We start from the raw sequence: 24,259 nt of genomic DNA on the forward strand, positions 1-24,259 counted from the left end.
CTTACATCAGCTTTTCCTTCCTTTCTAGTTGACTGTTCCCAATTTCTAATTCCCACTTCCTGGGATCTAACATCCCCCTCCCCAACCCCCATTTGACAATGCCCTTTTCCTCTGTACAGGCACACCTCGGAGATATTGTATGTTCGGTTCCAGACCACCATAAAAAGCAAGTATCAAAATAAAGAGAGTTGTAATCATTTTGCTGGTGGAGGGTACTGCCTTCAGTTTGTAAAACACACAATATCTGTGAAGCACAATAAAACAAGGTATGCATGGACACCTAAACTCTCAGTTCAGATTTATCATTTCACTGTAACTCTATTAGCTGTAAAGCATTTGGGGATGCTGTCAGGGTAACAGGCTCTGTAGTAAATGAGGTTGTATTGAATTATTTAGCTTTTAGCTGAAGTGGAGATAACGAAAGCAGCTGAGCTGGTTTGTAAAATCCTGGAGTAATCTGTCCACTGAATTGTTACTTTTATCATACTGTTTTTTTCTCATAGTTAAAAATTATAAATTTGAGGCTATGAAGAAATCTTTTCAGTTCAGTGCCACAAATCTATAGCTACGGAATGATCTGTTTCACAAGGTATATGATTATGTAGCTGCGGAGTTGCAAACCTAGGGAATCATGAATTTATTTAATGTTGTTTCACACAAGGCTTCTAAACACATAAACATTTTTTCGAAAGAAAAAATTTCAAAAGTAGATCAAGGATTTCTACTTGAGATATACGATCATCTGAGCTTTTGAAGTTGGCTGTTTTTCTTGAGTTTTTCTTGGTTCTTTGTTTTTTAAATGAAAAAGACCTTTCTGTTTCTAACTCAGTAATCAACAAATGTGTTTTTAAATGTTATCAGAAATGGGGGAATCACTGCTAATCTAATGGGTGACCACAAGTACTCTTTTATCTTCCCTACATTACTAGCGTCTCTTGGGAAATCGAGCTTAATAAAGACCCAGACAACAGGGAGTGCGGTGCAGAGTTCTGTGGCTTTGCAATAACTGTGGAGTTTACTCCACTTAGCACGTCTGTGTCTAAATGCCCACTCTCAAGAAGTGTGGCTGCAGCCGGAAGTGAAATATCTTTGCTCATGCTCAATATATCATCTAAGCATGTACATCTGGCAATTAAACACCCTTTTCCTGGTGAATCCTGGAAAACAGCATAATTATACTCCCAAGCAAACAACTCGGGAGTAAGACTGTTCGGCTGTCAAGAATACCAGGCAGGATCAGTCAAAGTTAAAACTCTTCTCTGCATCTATGCCCTTTAACCTCCACTGCCATCTCCATCATACCTGGGCTGAGGACCCGTGAGAAGCCTCCCAGGCGCAGGGGGTGGAGAAGGAGGACCACCAACCCTTATTGGTCAATGACTTGGTATCGCCAGAAAGTCACGAAGATGGACTGCCTTACAAGCTGCCCACGTTCTTCCGTGAGTTTCTCCAGAGGTGACTCGGCCGTGCCTTGTCTTTCCTCTGGCACCATTGGTTCTAGTGTTTCCTTGGCCTGCTGCATCCCACACCACCCAGGCGTACAGTGAGGAAGACCTGGAGTCTCGCCTGGAGCCTGGGGGCCGGCCAGGAGGTGCGGGTGGGTCTGTGTGGCAGCTTGCCTGTTGATTTCAGTCCCTGCAATGTACAAGCGCCATGGGACTGCGGGCAGCGCCCCGCCAGCTTTGCCGGGTCCGCCCCGACCTCACCAGGTTGGCAGACAGGAACAGGCTGGGAGTGGGGGCTTCTGGCCCAGCGCCCACCCCTGTCCTCCCAGCGTCTGCTCTGAACACCGGGGAAGAAGCCCGCCGCGTAGCGAGCAAACACGCCAGCCCCCAGAACGACCTGTTCCTCCCAAACCCGCCGCAACGGGGGCGCACTGCCCCGGCGCCCGCCTCGCCCACCCTACGGCCTAAGCGTGTCTTTTGGCAAATAACACCTGACTGTATACCGTGGGGACGCAGGGCGGGAAAGGCTGGAGAGCTCATCTTCGGGGCCGGGCTAGCCACCCCGGGCTCCCGGCGCACGAATTAGGCCGGAGCTGCAGAGTCAAACCCTTTTCCCCACCGCCGGGGGCTCGGGTGGCGCGCGGTTTGGGGAGGTGAGCGACTAAGGGGCGCTGCGGCGGCTCGGACGACTGGCGTCTTGGGCCCGGGCGACCCGCCGGGAGGCAGAGGCCCGCCCCGGGAGCCGGGCGGAGGCAGGGCAGGTGCCCCGGGGCGCGGCGGCTGATTGGCAGGTGCGGGAGTGGGTGGGGAACTGGGGGCTGGGCCTGGCGCTGCGGGAGGCTGCGGCCCCGCCTCGCCGCCCCCGCCGCGGGACTATCTGGTCCCGGCAGCAGCGATGTCCCCCGGCAGGAATGTCCCTCCTCAGATAATGTTATTTATATCTCTGGGCGGGTCCACGGCTCGGCAGCACCAGGCGCCCGGCGGCCGCTGTGCCAGGAGCCCCGCGCTGCCCTCCTCCCCCTGCGCCGCCGCCGCCGCCGCTGCCGCCCCCGGGCTCGGTCTGGCCGCAGCTACAGCCCCGACGCAGGTGAGTCCCGGGAGGGCCCGGCAGCTCGAGGGGGTTGGGTGCGGATGCGCGAGGCTGGGGCGCGCGGCGCGAGCGCAGAGGAGGCGCTGGGCCCAGGGGGCGCTTGACGCGCGGGGCTCTGGAGACCGGGCGGGGGCCCAGCCCTGGGTGCCGGGCTTGGGGGCGGCACGGGGCCCGAGAGGCCCTGACGGCTGCGGCAGCGAACTCCCCGGGGCGCGGGAATCCGCGTGGGCTTCGGGAGGCGCTTGGCGAGCTGGGCGCTTGCTTTGGAGAAGCAGATCCTGGAGCGTCGCCCGGGGGCACTGGGAGGGCGGTGAGGGGGGTGCACGTTCTGGTCCCTGGCTGCCTCCCCCAGGACTCCGGCTTGGGGGCAAAGAGAGTTCTGTCCCTAGCCTGTCCGACCTTCCCGCTGCCCTCTCTGCCTCCGCAGTCGGATTTCTCAGCCCTGGGGCTGCTCGGATTCTCTTCTGGGGAACTTGGCTTTGCGCTCCCCGGGCAGCCCAGCTACCAGGCAGGGAGGACAGGACTGGGCGGCGGAGGGGGGCGGCTCCCAGGCGCGGGGAACGGCGCGGAGAGAGTGGCCAGGTTACCCTTCCTCCCACAGAGAGTTGGGCTCCTGCGAGCTGCTATGGTCCAGTCTACTCTCGCCGCCTCCCCAGTCCCTCTTTCTCCAACAACTTGGCCCTGAGAAATAGCAGAAAGTGGGGGAAATAACAGGAGTTTTAAAACACTCCCGACTCCCACCAACTCGCCCAGACTTCCAAGGGTAGGGAAGTAGCCGTGGGCTTGAGTACCGTTTCCGTGACAACAAGCGCCAGGTGGGGCCTTGATTTACAGCCTATTAATATCCAAACCACTGTTTTCAGTGAGCAGTTAGCGGGCCAGGAGTTAATAAGAAGAAGCTTAACTCGCTGAAGGAAAATGGAAGAGAAGCCACTGTTTTGTTGTTGTTGTTTATGTTAGATGCATCAGGTGTGTGTGTGTGTGTGTGTGTGTGTGTGTAATCTGGTGACAGTATTTTGTACGGAGAACTCCTGTGACAAGAGGCTAGGGCGGCTGTCATCTCCCGGTAAGAGGCAGCCGTGCAAAATCCACAGCCTTGAGATAGGCATGATCTATACTTAAGTTTCTGAGGAAAGTGATTCAGGTGGCTCCTGAATGAATGGCGTCTGCAAATCAAAATTGTAGGCACCTCTAAATGATCCCCTCACCCGCCCTTAGCTTCACAGATGGTTCCGAATTTTACTCAAAAATTCCCTCTTTGACCACCTCCCACCCCCATGCCCTGGGGCAGGTCATTTCCTATTCCAGGTCTTGACTTTTACTCTTTTGCTAGGAGCCCTGAGTTCCAGAATATCTTAAACTCTTTTTCTGTAAGTGCAAAAAATTAAGTGTACTGAACACCCAGCACGCAACATGGCTAGGGTTGTCCTTGCCCGGAGGCTGTGGGCCTGTTAGGGAAAGGAATAGCAGGCTCACATGGAAGAAGAGCCCACCAGCCCTGAAGCCAGGTGGCTCCTCAGAGGTGGGTCGTGTACACAGAACTTGGTCAAACTCGAGTAAAGCACAGCTGAAAGCCGTAAACCCTACATCAGGAAAAGGGAGCCTTTAGACCCCTTAGCTGTTGCTCTTAGCTTTATCAGGGGCTCAGTCACAATGATTGGGGAGGAGCCAGTTCTCTTAATCCCCAGTTCTCGGAGGACTCGGGAGTCTGCTAGTGGAACTGAAAGCACCTGAGAACTCCCAGGCATCCAGGGCGGGCTTTGTGGCACAGGCATATCAGGTTTTCCTGAGTGGCTTGCCCAGCCGAGAGCTGAGATACCGCCTTTTGCTCTGGTTGTTGCTTCTTCCAAGTGTTCTGGTGGTGTCCTCCAGCACAACACCTGCTAGATGATTGGCCTTGGGGTAAAGATATGGCAGGAGGCAGACTCCCACCTGGGATCATATCTGACAAACTAAAAAAGGACTGTTTTAGGCAAACCAGGTGTGAATGAAAGCTTTGAATTAAAGTCAACATCTGACGGTTCTGCCACAGTTATGGAAGCAAACTGTTTTTGGTCAATAAAAAGAATAACAGCTTCCCCCACCCCTACCCCCCATCTTTTATGTACCAATGCTTAGCCTGGTTCCTGGACACTGGGTTAGCTTTGCTGAGTGAGTGAGAGAATGAATAAATGGTAAATGAATGCTTAGAGTTTTCTTTCTATTATCCCATTTCATTGTCACAGTAACTCTGCAAGGTAGTTCATAGTACAGTATCAGCATTTTACAAGTGAGGAAACAGGTTGAAGGAGATTAAATAATTTGCTTCACATCACACAGCTGAGGAGGGGTGGGGCCAGGATTCAAACTCAGCTGTTTGGTTCCACCCTCTTTTTAAAGTTAGACATTCGGCAGAGGACACAGAAGTACAAGTTGGAGAGATTTGGTAGTAGGATCGGTTGTTAGCTTCACAAGCATTCACTCTCGAGACCTCGGCTAATAATTCCGCTGATATCAGAAGCTTTTTTAGAATATTACCTGAAGATGGTATTGGACACTTATTTGCTCAGAGGTGTTTCACCTTGCCCGTTACATTCAGGTCATTGTTTCAAGGACAGAACTGTAATTTTGGCAGTAGTCAAAGCATGGATTTTTTTGAAAACAGATTTTCCTTTCAGCCCTGGAAGTGGCCAGGAGGGCTTGATGATGCATGAGGACAGTGTGATAGGACAGAGGATGATTATAAAAAATTCATGAGACAAACGCTATTGGAGTGGGAAGGGACTTGGAGGTCACTGAGTCCAGCCTTCTACTCGTGTAGTCACTTGCTTAAAGGCGAGAGGTTTACCTGGTTATTTATGTGCAGTTATGGTACATGCCTTCTATACTTTCCATTCTTCCCATTTCTTCTCTGTCTCTCTTTCTCTCTCTCAAGGCCAAAATTGAGTTTATTTCCTGAAGTTCTGCCTTGTCAACCCACTGGAAGTGTTGTTGTTTTTCCTTTGGGGGAGATTGTGAGAGAATACATTGTAAAATTCAGTGCTTTCATCTTAGTGAAATTTTTAAAAACTGTGTTGGAGCCCTAGCTGGTTTGGCTCAGTGGATGGAGGTCTGCAGACTGAAGGGTCCCAGGTTTCATTCCGGTGCAGGGCACATGCCTGGATTGTGGGCTTAGTCCCCAGTAGGGGGCATGCAGGAGGCAGCAGATTAATGATTCTCTCATCATTGATGTTTCTATCTCTCTTTCCCTCTCCCTTCCTCTCTGAAATCAATAAAAATATTTTTTTTAAATAATAAAAATAAGAACCGTGTTGGAGATAGGTGGGCATTAAATTCTAAACTGTCCCACAATCTCCCCATTGCCTATTAGGTTCACAGAGGTCTGTATTTTTACACAAGATGTATGCACATTACTATCTTGAGATGGTACAAATCTCAAGACCAATAATTATGTAGCATTTCTGGGGCTGCGGGGGAAAGAAAGGACTTTAGGGAATTATTGGGACTATCAAATACCTGTTTAATCTAAACTCAGTCAATTAAATCAAACTCAAACACAAAATTTTACCCTCTATCCAATATCCGAGAAGGTAGGAAATATGAGCAGTGGGAGGTTTAAAGTGATTAAAAGTATATCTCTTCATTATCCATAATCTTTTTTATCATCTCAGACCTGCAGAGGTTAATATTTATACATTGACTTGCGAAGATCAAGAGTGAAAAAGACTGTGCTGTGTGGGTTGATGAGAAATTTGATTTTATAATGAGGACTGGCAGGGAAGTTCATGGATGTGGCTTTCGAAACCATATGGATATTACCAGCTACATATTGCTGTAAAAAAGAAGTATTTTGTCTTAAAAATAGATTGCATTGACTCAGTTTTTTACGGACAGCTCTCTGGTTACTCCTAGATCAGAAATCTGGGGAAGAAGAGTAAAGGCAGTGGTCTGTGTGCCAAAAATCACTGGGTAACATTGGCTGAGTTTATCAAATGAAAAGAAGAAAGGAAGCCCTGCAAGAGTGGGCTCTAAATGTAGCAAATGCTTTGCTCTGACAACCCCAAAAGGCAACGGTCACATGGTTTTGGAGATGGAAATGGTGATGGAGAGAAGGTGTAGGAGGCAGTCAGGAGAATTCAGTCAGATCTGGTTCCACTCATTGAATTGTCAACTCCCCTTGGTAAATATTTAGAAAATGTCATAGCATGTTTCCTTTTGTAGCTGTGCTTATTTCTTAATTCACATCCAAAAGAGCCAATTCTTCCATTTTCAGCCAGCCTTAGCTGAATATCAAACCACCAGGGGATCCCAGCCTTACAGCTCACAGTGTTAGAGGCAGTCGTAGACAGAAAATGCTTCCTCAGTGGATTGTCTGGCTAGCTTATGACATTTCCAGACCACCTTTGCTTTTTCTCTTCTTCCGGTGGCCGGAAATCTTATGAAGCTGTCTTTTTCCTACCTCATGAGGCCTTTTCAGGCTTTGCCATAATGTTTAATTTCCATACCATACCTGTGCAGACCTGGCCAGGGATATAATTACAAGGGCAATTAGAACCCAGACAGATATCGTGTTAGCAGTGGGGGCAAAAGTGGGCCTTCCTTTCTTCTTTTCATTTGAATGCTATAAATTTAGCCAGTGAAAAGGCACAGGGCTAGAGAAAGTAGACTTTCCATTGAACTTGGCTCAGATCATCCAGGATATTTATGAAAAGAATCACAGGGCACCTTGACAGCTAAGGAACAATAATTGCTTTGAATTATAGTCAGTTTAGAAGTTTCCACAATCATAAAAAGGAGCAGAAACTTGGATAACCCTGAAAGGAAATATGTTGAAAATAATTTCCATTTGTACCAGACTTAAATATGGGTGTGTCTCGTTTGAGAATTCATAATACTTCAAATAAAACAAAGGATATTTGAAAGACATAGCTTATGAGGACTGGAAAGCCGTCCCTAGCCTCATTCTGTCCTTCTGCTCAGTTCCTAACTGTGTCCAGAAGCCCCCTAGGAGTGGTCAGTTAATTTTGCCTTCCATCATATTTTCTCAGGGTGAAAGAGTAAGAAGAGGCCTTTTATAATACTGACTCTGAGTTATAAGTCACCAGACCAGCGGGTCTCCATCTGATCCCTTTCTGTGTCCTCAGCACAGAACAGCTTACTACACACAGTAGGTGCCCAACGTTTGCTCTTTTTGAATGTTTCTCAAAAGACTCTCTCAGGCCTTTCCAGTTCTATTAGGGTTTTCTAATGGAAGAAGGGAGGATGGGCGGGGATGAGGTCTGAGGCATTTAGCCCCGAACAGACATGCATTAGAGCATGATTAGATTAGGGAGTGAGGAGTAGGCCCATGTGTCTATGAAGGGTTTAGCCTAGGAAGGGGCTGGAGATATGACTGGAAAGATCATTTGGGTTCAGTCTGTGAAGAACATTGAAGGTTCAAGTTTAAATCAATGAAGGCTGAGCAGAGGCAAGACCTTGTTAGACCCTTGTTTAAACAAACTTCACCAGTGGCAGTGGAGGACATGTGAACTAGAAATTGGCTAGTACAAGGTGATGTATAGTCCACTCAGTTTTCATGATGCCTTTGTATATGCATATCTTATTTTACTTTATAATGCCCACATGAAAAAGCAAGAAAGATCTCATCATTCCTACTTTATAGTCTAGGAAACAGGATTGGAAATGTATAATGATTATCCCAAGGTCCCTCTGGTAGATGAGGGCAGAACCTGACTTTGACCCAGTTTCCTAATTCCAGGGCTGGGGCTTTGTCCAGATCTCCTCAATAGAGTAACTGAATATTCTAGGCTTTCTGGTTGGGACAGTGCTTGCTTGCTTGCTTCAGCAGAACTTTCAGTCTGAGTTCATTGGTTCTGGAAAGAGGGAGGAGAACATGTTACAGTATTTACTCTTTAGCCTCAAAACTTTAAGAATGGCTCTCCAGAATGTACACAGATGATGTCTCAAAGCAGTGAATTAATGGCAAGCATGCACATGAATTCCCAGAGTACCATAGACAAATGATTGGTGTATACCTATCAATGATGTTTCAGCTTTTCATGACCTTATCCCAAATTTACTGGGCATTGTTATGCTCATGTCTCATTATGGGCTTTAAAAATCTCTTTTTGTCTCGTGATCTTGATTACCTTGATTTGTACTTACTTTAGTCTTCAACAACTATTTATTAAACTCATTTATTTGCCAGACATAGCCTGGGCCCAGTGTACACGACAAAAAAGCAAGTCTGACATCATGGAGCTCATGTTCTAGTTGGGGAGACAGATACTAAACAACAACAAATACATGCATATGTAACATAATTTCAGGTGATATAAAGAAAAATAAAGCAGTGTGAAGTGAAGGAGAGGTAGTTCTACTATTTTAGGTAATAGGATTGATGGGAAGAGCCTCTCTGATGAATTTTCACACAAGCAGAGACCCACATGAAGCAAGGGGCATGGGGGAGAGGGATGTTTGGAGAAGAGATTCAGGTTGAGTTCCTAGGCCCTGAGGTTGGGCCACTGCTCAGTCCCAGGAGTGGTCAGGAAGCCAGTGTGACTCAAGTGAGGGGAGAAGTGGGGAGTGCAGGAGTTGATGTTGGAGAGGAAATAGGGTCTGGATCATGCAGCCTTGCAGCCTTGCAAGGACTTTGGGTTTTAGCCATGCAATAGGAAGCCACTGGAAGTTGTGGGCAAGGGAGTGACTTGTTCAGATTTGTATTTTATGAGCATCTTTCTGACTGTCCTGTGGAAGATTGACCGTAGGGGACAAGGGTAGAAGCAGGGAGTGGAATGAAAGCTACTTTAGTGGTCCAGGTTAGAGACGATGGATCAGGCTGCTGGTGGTGGGGTGGTGAGATGCAGCTGGCTTCTGGATAGATTTTTTAAGGTAGAGTTGATGGGATAAGGATATAGAGCATGAGAGAAAAAGTATAAATCAAAGATCACCCAATTGGTTTTGGTCTGCGCGACTAAAAGAATGAAAAAGCCATTTAACTGAGCCAGGAATATGTCTTGTCAAAGGTACTGTGGGATATTATTTCTGATTTTTTTTTCATTGAGGGGTCAATTTGGAATAGACTCAGGTAGATTTTTCATTTAAATACACCCGAAAGGAGGCATTTCATTGTGGGTGACTCATAACATCTGTTTGTTTTGAAGTAAAGTCTTAGATGTGCAGTTAGTTCTCTGTGCTCTGTACTGTTACTTTTAGGTCATTCTCACAACATCTCACTACGTGACAGAGATTAAGATATATTGCAAATAAGGTTGGACTATATTTCACTTATAATTAGAAATGTTTTGAATTTGCTGGTTAGAGCCCAAACACTATTTAACACTTTCAGTTGTCATATTTTTAAAAACTTTTTAAATTATAAAATGAATTCATGCACATGGTTAAGCGTATCCATGTACAAGGATATAAAATGAAAAGTAAGTCTTCCTTCCCCCACCTCCACCCTACTCCTAAGAAGTTACCAATGTCCACAGTTTCCTGCATGTCCTTCAAGAAAAATTCAACGCAGATGTCAGCATATGGCCTGACACATTTCAAAGTCATAGTTTCAACCTCGCCAAAGCACATGTTTGTTTTCATTTTTGAGACTTAGTAGCCCTCAGCTATAAACTTAGGTGGCCTTTTTATCCATGAAGGGTTTTCTTCTCCAAAGCCATCCTGTACTGGAACACTGTGTATATTATATAACATCCCTTCTCAACCTCTGTTGGTTTCCCTCTGGGTAGAGATGGAAATCCAAAGTCATAAAGTTGACTTTTAAGAGCCATCATAATCTGGCTCCTATCTCGTTTTCTACCCTGTCTCTTCCTCCTTTCCATCATAAACCCTCTACTTGAACCAGGTTTGTCTGCTTCCACTTACTGAGTCCTGAACATTTCTTTCAGATTTGGAGTGGTTTCTGTCAGTCTTCCTGGAACACTCCAGCCCCAGTAACCTCTCCCTTCTCCAAATGTGTTAAAGGGCTAATTACATGTTCTACTTAATTGAACATTATCATAGACTTCTTTTATGATTATTTAACTTGTGTTCATCTATTATTTGCTCAACCAGATGGCTCTCAAAGGCACAAACTGATTTATGAATATTAGTTGTGAGTCTTACATAAAGCTCTGCCTAATGCTTTTACAAATAGAAGTTCAAGTAGTAATTTTTGGAATGTGTACTTTGACAGTCATCCCCTAATGGGGTGGTGCTGGTACATGGGGATTATCTTCATTAAAAATTGTCAGATGATGGTTGCCAACAAAGCCACCTTCTTAGTGGGTTATGTAGGTGTCCATTTCCAGAGAATGGTACCTGGACGCTGCTCTTTTGGATTAAGAACTTTCTAATGTGCCTGGTCTCATGCTCACATCCACTCTTCATATGGCATTGCATTTAATGTCAGAAACAAGGTATTTTCATTTGCCCCTAAATGACCAAGAACAGTTATTTAATGGGCATGGCAACCATGAAGTTTAAAAATTTTTATTGTTTTAAATTATGATAAACATATAACAAAAATTTGCCATATTCATTATTTTTAAGTGTTCAGTGGCATAAATTCATGAACATTGTTGTATAGCCATCATCATCATCCATCTCTGGAACCTCTTCCAAAACTCAAATTCTGTACCCATTAGACACTATCTCTCCCCACCCCCCAGCACCTGGCAATCACCACTTTACTTTCTGTCTCTATGAATTTGATTACTGGTTGTCGTCTTTTGTCACTGGCTTATTTCACTTAGCATAATATTCTCAAGGTTCATTCGTATTGTAGCATTTCCTTCCTTTTTAAGGCTGAATAATATTCCATTTTATGTATTTTTTTACATGTTGTTTATCCATTCATCCATTGGCAGACACTTGGGTTGCTTCCACACCGTGGCTATTATAAATAATGCTGCTATAAAGATGGGTGTACCAATATCTCTTTAATACCCTGCTTTCACTTCTTTGGAGTATATACTCCAGTATATTGCTGGATCGTATGGTAATTCTATTTTTAATTTTTTGAGAACCCAATCCATGCAGTTTTAATATTCCTCCCTGGTGTTTGACATCTCCAAAAAGAAGGGCAAAATCTATTAACATCCTCACCTTGGGGACCAAACTGAACTTCAGAATTGTTGAGAACACTACCATCTGGGGATAGTTTGTCATCAAAGTTCTTATGTTAGTTTGCCTATTTTGAAATTTTAGACTTTTAGAGGACAGGCAGGAGATGTTTAATTTGCTTTGTAGAGCATGTAGCCCACACTCAGGTGGGGAAAGGTGTAAATATTATGTGATGATATATTTCAGCCAAACTATCTCCTTGAGCTGAATGACAAGAGCCTGGGTTGCTTCCAGCTTCTTTTTTCTTGCTGTTTGCCCTTGGGCAAAGAATTTCCTCCTTCTCTGACACTTTTTCAGAGGGTGTGTGTGTGTGTGTGTGTGTGTGTGTGTGTGTGATGGTACGGTACCTTAATGTAAGTGTTGCCTCATGTTTGTAGCCTTGCCTGACAGCCCCTCTCCCTCGCCAGGACTGGGGGAGCTCTGAATGCTTCCCCCTATGTATGTTTGCAGCACTTTTCTCATTTTTTTAAAAGGGAAGTTTTTGGTTTTTTTAAATTCTTGCCCAAGGATATGTTTTTATTGATTTTAGAGAGGAAGGTGGAGAGAGAGAAACATCTATTGGTTGCCTGCCTCCTGTACATGCCCCAACTGGGAATCAAACCCGCAACCTAGATCTATGTGCCCTGACCGGGAATCAAACCGGCAACCTTTTGGTGTATGGGATGATGCTCCAATAAACTGAGCCACCCGGGTAGGGTACCCTTCTCATTACTTTGTTCAGCATAGATCCTATTGTTTTCTAATTGTCAACTTGCCTTCTACAGCGTTAGACCATGCTTCTTGTGATAGGGAACTGGGTCTCTCTCTCTGTCTCTGTTTCTCTCTCTCTCATGCCCTGCATCTAGAGCCATGGTTGGTTCATAGAAGGGAGTGGCTTAAAAGTAGTTATTGACTAAAAAAATAAATAGAATATATGTAATTTAGTTTATATATCTTGGAGATGAAGCATTATAATAAGTTGTTACTATAATAAGTCAACATTTATTGTGGGCTAGGCACTATGTTGAGAGCTTTTATATGTCTTTATTATTTCTATTATTATGCTAATTTGACAGATGAAAAAAGCAGGGATTAGAGAAGTTTATTTACTCAAGATTACACAGCTAGAAGATCAAAGCTGGACTTGAACCCTGGTGTATTTATTCTAGAGTGCTTGCTTAGAATCACCGCACCCACCATATTTGGGTGGAGGTCAACAATTATGGCTCTTAATTCTAAGAGGTTTTTTTTTCTTTGATCTTGCATCTTTAATGATCTGAAATTGTAAGGGCAATTAGTTGTATACTTGTTTATGTTGTTTTTTCTTTGCAATGATTTAACCTAATAGACTCAAATCCCCTCATTAGTTGTTAATAAATAATTAATGTTCTGAACTTGACTTCCGACATAGTTCTTTGACATCTGAGGATGAAGGTGCTAATTAGCACTGCACAGTATACTCACTGTCCTAAGGCAGCTCTCCGTGCTGCTGTACATACTGCTTCAGAAGGGGCTGGAATTGCCAAATGCGATGGCCTCCCTCCAGACCCAACTCCTACCTTCTCTGAAATATTTGACTTCGTTAACCGTTCTCTTACTTTGAAACTATGCCCTCCTTTGGCTTCTGGGACCTGCGCTCTCCTTTTTCTCTCCTAGCTTTCTTACCATTGCTTCTTTTTTGTGTGTTTCTTTTTTGTTAATCCTCACTGGAGGATATTTTTTCTATTGATTTATAGAGAGAGTGGAAGGGAGCGGAAGAGACAGAGAGAAACATCAATGTGAGAGAGACATTATCGATTGGTTACCTCCTGCACATGGACGGATGCTCTATTCACTGAGCCACACTGGCTAGGACACCATTGCTTCCTTTCTTTTTTTTTTTCTTTTTTTTTAAATTAAATCTTTATTGTTCAGATTATTACATTTGTTCCTCTTTTTTCCCCCCATAACTCTCCTCCTTCCAGCTCCCACCCCACCCTCCGCCCTCACTCCCCACCCACTCTGTTCATCCATAGGTGCACGATTTTTGTCCAGTCTCTTCCCGCATCTCCCACACCCCTTTTCCCCCCAAGAATAGTCAGTCCATTCCCTTTCTATGTCCCTGATTCTATTATAATCACCAGTTCATTCTGTTCATCAGATTATTTATTCACTTGATTCTTAGATTCATTTGTTGATAGATGCATATTTGTTGTTCATAGTTTGTATCTTTACCTTTTTCTTCTTCTTCCTCTTCTTAAAGGATACCTTTCAGTATTTCATATAATACTGGTTTGGTGGTGATGAACTCCTTTAGCTTTTCCTTATCTGTGAAGCTCTTTATCTGACCTTCAATTCTGAATGATAGCTCTTCTAGATAAAGTAATCTTGGTTGTAGGTTCTTGCTATTCATCACTTTGAATATTTCTTGCCACTCCCTTCTGGCCTGCAAAGTTTCTGTTGAGAAATCAGCTGACAGTCGTATGGGTATTCCCTTGTAAGTAACTGAGTTTCTTTCTCTTGCTGCTTTTAAGATTCTCTCTTTGTCTTTTGCTCTTGGCATTTTAATGATGATGTGTCTTGGTGTGTTCCTCTTTGGATTCCTTTTGTTTGGGGTTCTCTGTGCTTCCTGGACTTGGAAGTCCATTTCTTTCACCAGGTGGGGGAAGTTTTCTGCCATTATTTCTTCAAATATGTTTTCAATATCTTGCTCTCTCTCATCTTCTGGTACCCCTATAATTCTGATGTTGGTACGTTTGAAGCTGTCCCAGAGGCTCCTTACACTATCTTCGTATTTTTGGGTTCTTTTTTCATTTTGCTTTTCCGGTTGGGTGTTTCTCACTTCTTCGCATTTCAAATCTTTGACTTGATTCTTGCGCTCCTCTGGTTTGCTGTTGGGAGTCTGTATAATATTCTTTATTTCAGTCAGTGTATGCTTACTTTCTAGATGGTCCTTTATCACACCGTCGAGGGTCTCATTAGATTTCCTGTACATCTCATCAAGTTTATCGACAGACTCTAGAAGCCTCTTGAGAGACCTCAAAAGTGTGGTTCTGAACTCAATATCCTCCCTTGATAGTTTTGTCCTGTTTCTTTGTCTCCGCATTTTTTACGCTTTCTTGGTACACCCCCTAGTGGTCTTTGTGCGCAGTCTTGTTGTAGTTAAGCCTTGATTGTCATAGTTAATACTAGAGGGATTTGACCTCCAGGCCGACTGGCTGTGATAATCAGCTGTGTTTGCAGTGGAAGAACTTGTGTCCTCTAGGGAGGTGCTAATCTAGCCTTTGCCTGAGGCTATCTGGCAAATGCCTCTGTGCAGGGCTTGGGCGGGGCGGATCCCACGGGATCAACAGGGCGGAGGAGGGAGCAGTTATGGCTGCTCTCAGTCCGTCCCCAGGGGCCCTGTCTCTCTGTCCCAGCAACAGCTGCAAACCTCGGAGGGACCGTAGCCAGACAGTCCCACTTCTCCCGTTTGAGTCTGGGTCCCTAGAGACTCTCCCGGATCTGGAGCTCAGAGTCTGAGGCTCCCTCCGGATTGAAACAGACAACCGCGCCCTCAGCCACCAGCCCGCGCCGCGCGCACTCCGCAACTTAGTATTTTACTTCAGCCCTGCGCCTCCTCTGATTCTCAGTTCCTCCTAGTTGTAGAACTTCCACTCAGCCAGCCCTCCTGTGGTTCTGGATGATGTCCGTTCCGTCTTTTAGTTGTATTTTTGAAGTGGTTGTTCGAGGCAGCAAACTCCAGCGTTAACCTATGCCACCATCTTGGTTTCTCCCCCTGTTTTTTTTCTTCATTTGTTGGGGTTGCCAATGCATCTAAATTCTTATGTTCAGCTCCAATCTCCCCCTCAGTTCCAGGTCTGCTTTATAGCTGTCTGTCAGCTGCTTTCATTTGGTTGTAGCAAGAGGTCTCAAACTCACCATGTAGCAATAGTAAGGACCTCCTGGCTCCTTCCTTTACCCCTAAACCTGCTCCTCTGCTTGTTTTCAAGCTTGGTTCATCTTGTCCCCATCCTCCCAAGTAAGAACCTCAGCAACCTTTTTGGTTTTCCTTCTTTTCACACTTCCACACCCAGTTGGCTGCCAACTCTTGTTCATTTTTTTCTCTAAACTTTTCGCATTAGTTCCTTCCTTTCAATGTCCACTTTTCCTCTTCTTATGTTTGAATAATTGGCCTTCAGTCTCTACCTTCCTAACCTATCACACACCCTGACCTCAGAAGTATTTTTGGAAACATGAGCCTGACTGAGTCATTCAACTGCTTTAAAACCCTTAATGGTTCCCCATTTCCCCAAAATAAAGTTTAAACAGGCAGACAGTGACCTTCACAGTTGGTTTCAACCTCCCTCCCCAGTTTCATCCCCTCTCCACCTGCCCTGTGACTATTGGAGGCCTGTTTGGGGTACATTTCCATGCCTGCATGACGTTGCCTGTACTCCTTTCTAGGCCCGGAATATCTTGCTCCCTTTCCTCGTCCATGAACTCATACGTGTGTCCCAAAGGCCCTGCTCAAACAGAAGCCCCTGGTGCTTTCCCTCTTCTCTGTCCCAGGGAGGTGCCCGCTCTCTCCTCTGAGTTCTTAAGCTGGCACTTGCCCATTGTCCCCTTGTTGGTCGTGTTCAGGTCTGACTCTCGAGCAGTGATGGCGAACCTTCTGAGCTCGGCGTGTCAACGTTTTGAAAAACCCTAACTTAACTCTGGTGCCGTGTCACATATAGAAATGTTTTGATATTTGCAACCATAGCAAAACAAAGACTTATATTTTTGATATTTATTTTATATATGTAAATGCCACTTAACAAAGAAAAATCAACCAAAAAAATGAGTTCGCGTGTCACCTCTGACACGCGTGTCATAGGTTCGCCATCACTGCTCTAGAGTATGAGTTCCTTGAAGAAAGGACATGGGTGTCTAACTCAGTGTTTGGCTAATGTGCGGTGCTCAGGAAATGCCAGCTGAACTGGGCGACAGGGGAAGTTTCCAGCATATTCAGCGCTGAGAACAGTCCCCCCAGTTTTGACGATAGGAGATTATGAAGAAGGGTTGAGGAAGGCTCTCACTGTTGACGGGGCGTGGCCAGGAGTGAAGAGGAATGCTTTCCACCCGAGTGGCGGTTATCTCCCCATCTCGATATTCCCCCATTGCTTTCCATTTATCGAAGGGAAAAGTAACAGCTGATTTTAACTACTTCATCAGAGTATGTCTATCGCTGGAAACATTTGGTTATTCATCCAGAATACAGTCCCTCCCACCTCATTTTTCAGTGACTGTCTGAGGCTGACCCTCAGAATGCAGCTGTGAAAGGCTCTTGGCGTGCGTGTTTCAGACCATAGATCTGTATTATAATGGTAAAGAATTAAGAAGGGACACCAAAAATCCCTCTATAGAGGTGTCTTTCTTTCTTGATTTTTTTTTTTTTTTGAGCCCTTTTAGTCTGTGCTTACGGCATATCAAAGTAGACAGTACCTTGGGAACCATTACAGCGCTTATTAGTTGGTTTGTCCTGCCCTCATTTTTGCCTCACCCGGACAAAAAGTTTCTCACCAGTGGCTGGACTCACCAGAATATTGCTTGCTCAGGCCTTTGGGCATGTTTTGTTTCTTTCAACAAAACTCTCTGTCAGGGATACACTCCCACTGCAATCTAACTGCTCTCTCCTGCTGCTGTGTTCTGCGCGTGGTGATTGATGGGAGCTGGTATTTCGCTCCGAAGGCGCGGAGTGGAGCTGCTAGGCCTTTGTAAACATGTGGAAGGGTCTGCGATGAACTATGGACGGAAGGCACTCAGAAGGTCTTGGCAAGATGTGCTCGGGATAAAGAGGGCAGAGAACAGTGTTAGGCCTTGTGCAGAGGGACTCAGCCAGGACAACTGAAGGCCCCAGTGAGTCCTCAGGGGTACAACAAGGCCAGTGGTAAGCAGACAACAGACAGCAAACTTGATACAGGGCTGGCGGTGAGAGTGGAGTCTGGGAGCAGCTTCTGGAATAGTGGTTCTCAACCTTCTGGCCCTTTAAATACAGTTCCTCATGTTGGGACCCAACCATAAAATTATTTTCGTTGCTACTTCATAACTGTAATGTTGCTACTGTTATGAATCGTCATGTAAATATCTGATATGCAGGATGGTCTTAGGCGACCCCTGTGAAAGGGTCGTTCGACCGCCAAAGGGGTCGCGACCCACAGGTTGAGAACTGCTGTTCTGGAAGGTCTAGGATGCAACAGATGCCAGTGATGGTTTTGCCACATCGAGGATGCCTAGGGACCATAGCAGAGAGTGCAGCACTGGCTCGCTCGTGGTCTGGCTGCACACTCTCTGAGTTAACAGTCCTTTTTATTTTCAGGGTTGGTTTACTTTGCAGTATTTAGCTGTGCTCTGATCTGGGATTTTCTTTTTTTTTTTTTTTTAATATCTTTTTATTGGTTTCAGAGAGGGAGGGAGAAATAGAAACATAAATGACAAGAGAGAATCATTCATCAACTGCCTCCTGCATGCCCCCTACTGGGGATCGAGCCCAAAACTGGGGCATGTGCCCCTGACTGGACTTGAACCTGGGACCCTTCAGTCCACAGGCCGACGCACTATCCACTGAGCCAAACTGGCTAGGGCTGGGATTTTTTTATTTAAAAGCTAGGCTATTCTTAGGGTCAGTGGTCAGGCTCTGCCTCTCTCTACAAGGTGGGTATGTGCATCCTATACATGCTTCTGCCACTGTTGGGAAATCTTAATGTCCAGACACTCAACTTAAAGTCTGAAGCAGGAGGGTCCCTCAGTGTGGGAAGCTAGCAGAGGGTTGGAGTTGTTTACAGGCATAGAGAGTGAGATGCTATGGTAGAACCAAAGCAAACTGTTCATGGGTAGGCAGTCAGGACCCTCTGCAAGGAGGAGACTCACACCTATGAGGACAAATGAGGTTGTCTGCACTCAAAGCTGTGTGAAGCCACTTTGCCCAGGAGACTGGAAAAATACCCTACTGGCCAGTCGCTGGGTGAGCTGGGTGAGTGTGTAGTGGAGCGGGTAACTTGGTACCGTGCCCTCAATGTAGCAACTCCATCGGCAGCCTCGGTTTAGCTCCTCTCCCTGCTTCTGACCCAGAAAAGGCTCAGAAAACGACTGCAGTGAAATGCATCTTCAAGGTGAAGCTTTCAGTCCAGGTGGGGAGAGGAATTCGGAGTCGATCCCAAGGGTTCAGTGCTCACTTCCTCAATGCACTGGGAGTGAGCTTTGTTTATGCTCTGGCCCGGAGGAAGTCACTTTACATCTCGCCCTGTTTCCAGCAACGAGTGCCTTCTGCTTGTTTTGCATAAGCCTTGTACCTCCTCTGCAGAAGAGGCACGGAATGAACTGGGAGCCATAAAACTCCTGGCATCATAATTCTTTGCAAACGGCAGTCTGGTGAGCAGGGTGTATCTGGTGAGCAAGTGATCATTACAGTCCCTGCTTGGTTTCTCTGCCAGTAAGATGGTGGGAGTGCTTTCTCCTTGAAATGTGAAGGTCAAAATGAAATAGCGTATATATTTTCCTGTTAAAAACCTGATGCTTAAAGCATCAAAACAGAGAGAAAAAGAGAGAGAGAGAGAGAGAAAGAGAGAGAGAGAGAGAGAGAGGTGTTCTATGGATAAAATGTACTCAGAGCACCTTGCAGACATCATCTAATAACCTAGAAATCTTGGAAGGGTGTCTGGTTCAACGCCCCCAATTTACAGTAAGAGAGACCCACGGGGGGAGGTGATTTGCCTGAGGTTACAGTTAGTTGCTGGACTCTAAGTAGAACCCAGGCCTCTGGATCTATGACCCTGTCCTTTCTCCCTCCTTCTCCCACTCCTCTTCCTTCTCCTACAACTTTTAAAAACAGGTTTTAAAAAATTATAACATGAACACATACCCATGGCAAAAATAATTCAAGCCATACAGAAGAATGTAAATGATACTCCTAGACCTAGATCATTATCGTTGGTAACCACCATTAACAATTCCCATGTGTCCCTCTAGAGATTTTCTGAGTACATGTAAACATATACATATAGATATAGGTATGTAAGTATTTGTTGGTATATGTGTGTGTGTGTGTGTGTATGTATATATCATACATATGTTTGTGCATGTATGTTGTGGCTATTTATTTCTGACACTGTACTACAACTTGCCCTTTTCGCTTGATGATGAAACACTTCGACATCTTTCTATATCAGGACAAAGAGCTTGACCTCTTTCATTCTTAACAGCTGCGTGGGACATATAAGCAGCACCAAGGAGTTTGAGTCCTGAAATCACGACGCCAGTGTAAGAATTCCTGCTTTAATGAGCATCTAGGGAGGGGAATGACTTCTGACAAGGTCACATGGCTTGAGAAATCTGAGCCTCTCCTTCTGTTTCCTGCCGCTCCTTCCGGCCTGTCATATGCCAGATGCCAAGCTTGGGACTTGAAGTGCCTAAACTCATTTACCTCTCACAGCAGTCCATTGAGTTAGATATAATTCCCATTTCACTGAGGAGGAGGTTGAGGCTTGTCAAGCGAACTTTGCTTAAAGTCACAGTCAATGAAATGCCAGACTCCAGGTTTGAACCCAGACCTGCTTGACCCTGAAGCCTATGCTCTTTCTCACCATCTGAAACCTAGGACATCGGAGGAATAGTTATGGTGGGTCTGAAGCGAAGCATTTTTCAGAGCTTTCAAGTTTTCTTGGTTTAGGCCTGGCTAAGGGGTCCACTGTACACACAGCAATGGTATGGAGGACCGATTAACAGTGAGCAGAGACAGACTGATGTGGGGAGGAGGGGCAAGAGGTGGCTGCCCTTCAGGCTGCAGTCTTTTTTTTTTTTTGGTGGTGGTGTCTTGTTTTGTTTTTTTAAATATATTTTTATTGATTTCAGAGTGGAGGGGAGAGGGAGAGAGAGAGAGAGAGAGAAACATCAATGATGAGAGAGAATCATTGATCGGTTGCCTCCTGCATGCCCCACACTGGGGATTGAGCCTGCAACCCGGGCATGTGTCCAGTTTGGGAATCAAACCTGGAGCATTCATAGGTCAGTGCTCACCCACTGAGCCATGCCGACCAGGCCAGGACGCATTATTGTCTGTTCTGTGCTGGCTGTGTGGGAAACGCACAGGCGATTGACTAAGATACCGCTCTTAAGAGGCTTTGTGGTTTTGTAATGGGGACAGCCACACGTGAGTCTGAGTGTAGCACAAGGCAGTCAAGGCAAGTGCATTTGTGGAAACTGCTCCACGGTCTCCAGGAAGCGAAGACTGGTTTGGGCTGGGCATCCTGGGAAGGTAGCTTTCCCTGAGGAATGGCCTTTTAAACTGACCCTTGAGACAGGTACAAGTTCCACTGGCTGATTAGGGAAAGGGCATCCCATGGGCACATGGGGGCCTGTGGGACATGATGAGTCCGGTGTGGCTGCAGCAGAGGAAGAGCAGGAGCATGTATTGATGAGGGGCCCAAGAAGCAGTTGGCGCTAGACTGTGGCAGGCCCGAATGCCGCATAAAAAGGGTGTAGTTTAATTGCAGGTCCTAGGGGCATTATCAACATTTTTGAACAGGAGAGTGATATGCTATCAGCTGTGTTTTAGGACATCCTGCAGGAATATGATGAAGGGCTGAACGGGGTTTAAACCAGGCAGTGGGGATGGAAGGGAGGAGGTGAATCTAATAGATTCTGAGAAGTCAAATTATCTGGACTTTCTGTGTGAGGTCGTTGGCCTGTGAGGGCCCTGTTACATAAAGGACCAAATGTATTAAAATTTACCAGTATCCTACTTTAAATATAATGTTTTTCTGTCAAAGGTATTTGAAGGGATTTTGGAGATATATATATATATATATATATATATATATATATATATATGGTTAATCCTCACCCGAGGATATTTTTTCCTTCGCTTTTCAGAGAGAGTGGAAGGGTGACGTAGGAGGGGGCGGTGAGGGGTGGAAGATATATATATATATATATATATATAGAGAGAGAGAGAGAGAGAGAGAGAGAGAAACATCAATGTGAGAGAGACACATAGATTGGTTGCCTCCCAAACTCTTTCTCTGCTGCAACCCAGGTACATGCCCTTGACCAGGAATCAAACTAGAGACCCTTCAGTGCGTGGGCTGATGCTTTAACCACTTAGCCACACTGACCAGAGCTTGGAATTATTTTAAAACTAGAGGCCCAGTGCATGAATTTGTGCATGGGTGGGGTCCAGCTGGCCAGGGGGAGGGGCCTCGGGCAGTTGGCGGGCTGTCCCCACCCCCTGGTCGAACTCCTGGTCAAACTCCTGGTTGAACTCCTGGTTGAGGGGACAATTTGCACATTAGTCTTTTATTGTATAGGATTTGATTCTACAGTCTTAATTTTATACTTTGGTGCCAATAAATTTTGTTCACATCTTTAAATATTTGTGCAGGTCCTTAAAATTCACTTGTAGGTGCACTGTGCCCAGTGGCACAGAGGGGAAGGGGATAGAACTGTTGAATATGACTTAGAGATTTATAGCTCGGGTATCTGGGAGGTTGGTGTTGCTAATTCACTGAGATTTAAGTCTTAAAAGAAGGAGCAGTTTTGAGAGTGGGGGGAGGTGTAAAGAAAGAGCTCGGCATTGACCATGTTCAGTAGGAAGTTTCTGTGGAGTTGCTGTAGCAAATCTGGGGCATCATTGACGGTCCTCAGTCAGCACAGAAAGGGGAGAGGATCCCATGAGGGAAGAGAACAGACTTTCACTTTGAGTAATGCCTACACTTAAGGGGTGGGTGGAGGAAGAGGACCTAGAGAATGAGAGTGCAATGTAACATCTTACATGATGGATGGATGGTGGATGAAGAACCAGGAATCCAAGGCCATGGAAATCAGCTTCGAGAAAAGGGTGCTTAATAGTATCTAATGCTGGAGAGGGAAGAGAGTAATGGCTGGGAGGAGGCCATTTGCTTTGTAAGAGGCTCAAGTGACCCCCAAGAAAGCAGTTTTAGTGCAGTGTCAAAACTCAGTGATCAGGAATTAGAGTGGCTCTGTGGTAAGGAGAAGGCAGTGAATACAGACTGCTTTTCTGAGATCTAGATGGGAAAAGGATGGTTTGAGACAGGTCAAGGCAAGTTTTGTGTGGTGGAGAATGTGAGTTATGGGCTGAAAGGGTGGGGAACTCTTGGAAAGGAAGTTGGGACGAGAAGGTAAGAAGAGATGAGAAAGGATTGTGGCTGGGGGAAGTCTCTGGGAGGCTGGAAAGTGACAGGTACTCGGGTAACCAATCAACACCGTCACACCTGTGCCCTGACATAGATGAACAGTGTAAGTCTCTACTGCATACAGGCCTCTACTGCATACAGGCCCCATGATGGGTGTCACACAGTGGCATCCCACATGTCTCCGAGGCTTGAAGCGATTCTGCGTTCCTGAAGGACAGGGACTTTATTATGTTGACTCTTTGAGTAGCACCTGGCGTAGAGAATGATGGTCAGTGTGTATTTGTCAACACACTGATGGACTCACCGCTCCTGTCCCACAACATCCTGAAGCAGGCTCCATCCTTCCTCTTTCCTTCTTTACTGATCTGTTGTGGGACATGTGATGCATGTGGCACACACAAGTAAGTTGGAAAGCCTCGCTATAAAGTAAACCTTCTTGCGCTCACACTCCTGCACCTACCTGCCTGCCCCTCCCCTTTCTCAGTGCCCTGCCATCTCTGCGCCTGTTCCTCTCGAAAACGTGGACGAGGAAGTTTGTCTTGGGACTCCTCCTCTGCCTCTCAGTGCCGAATTCTGGGGCACCTGGGCTTTCTGTAGCAGCGGGGAAAGAATATATGATGATCCTTTAGGGGAAACAAAGGGGCTCATTCAATGAGTTGGTGAAAGATGAGTCTCCTTGTTGATGGAGATAAGACAGGATCTTGTTTCCTGAAAGCTCTCTGGGTGTGAATGCACTTTCTTTGCTTGGTTCGTGTCACTGGGGGATTTCCTTCATACCCAATGAACAAGCAGGTCCTTTGCTAGGAAGTCTAGCTCCTGCCATCCCCAACTCTATTTTAGGGAAGGACAGAAGCCCAAGGGTCAGGCCACATTTGCTATAATTCTCTTGACTCTAGGAGTATGACGTATTTTATTCAGTGGGATGTATCTGGCTTATGTTTTTAACAATTTTACCTTTTGTCATTGAGATGAGGTGCGAGACAACTTTTTACTCACAGTCTTTTTAGGGACACTTAATATTTTTTCTTTTTCTTTTCCTTTTTATTTACAAATGTAGTACAAAGCTTTACTAACATAAAATATTGCTGAAATAAAGACCACAGGAAATTAAAATTCTCATCCTCCTCCTTTCAATCCCCAAGATCAGTGATTTTCAACCTTTTTCATATCATGGCACACATAAACTAATTACTGTAAGTTCTGCAGCACACCACAAAGGATACACTTTGTGCCAAACTGACAAAAAAAAAATAGGTGTAATTTTGACTCATTCACAGTAGACCAGTGATGGCGAACCTATGACACGCGTGTCAGAGGTGACACGCGAACTCATTTTTTTGGTTGATTTTTCTTTGTTAAATGGTATTTAAATACATAAAATAAATATCAAAAATATAAATCTTTGTTTTACTATGGTTGCAAATATCAAAAAATTTCTATGTGTGACATGGCACCAGAGTTAAGTTAGGGTTTTTCAAAATGCTGACACGCCGAGC

The 24,259-nt window shown here is 45.4% G+C and overlaps 1 protein-coding gene across 2 annotated transcripts in view; it reads left to right on the forward strand.

Moving 5' to 3' along the window:
- The first annotated feature begins 2,325 nt into the window (after positions 1-2,325).
- SPTB (spectrin beta, erythrocytic) overlaps positions 2,326-24,259 on the forward strand; it is a 122,951-nt gene continuing 101,017 nt past the window's right edge. For both annotated transcript variants that reach the window (XM_070418413.1, XM_070418422.1), the window contains exon 1: positions 2,326-2,532. The gene's annotated coding sequence lies outside the window, so the exon portion shown is untranslated. The remainder of the gene's footprint in view (positions 2,533-24,259) is intronic.

This window comes from Myotis yumanensis, unplaced genomic scaffold (assembly GCF_028538775.1).
Source record: "Myotis yumanensis isolate MYYU_CA2020_CCGP unplaced genomic scaffold, mMyoYum1.0.hap1 SCAF_1, whole genome shotgun sequence".
In the NCBI taxonomy this organism is placed as follows: domain Eukaryota; kingdom Metazoa; phylum Chordata; class Mammalia; order Chiroptera; family Vespertilionidae; genus Myotis; species Myotis yumanensis.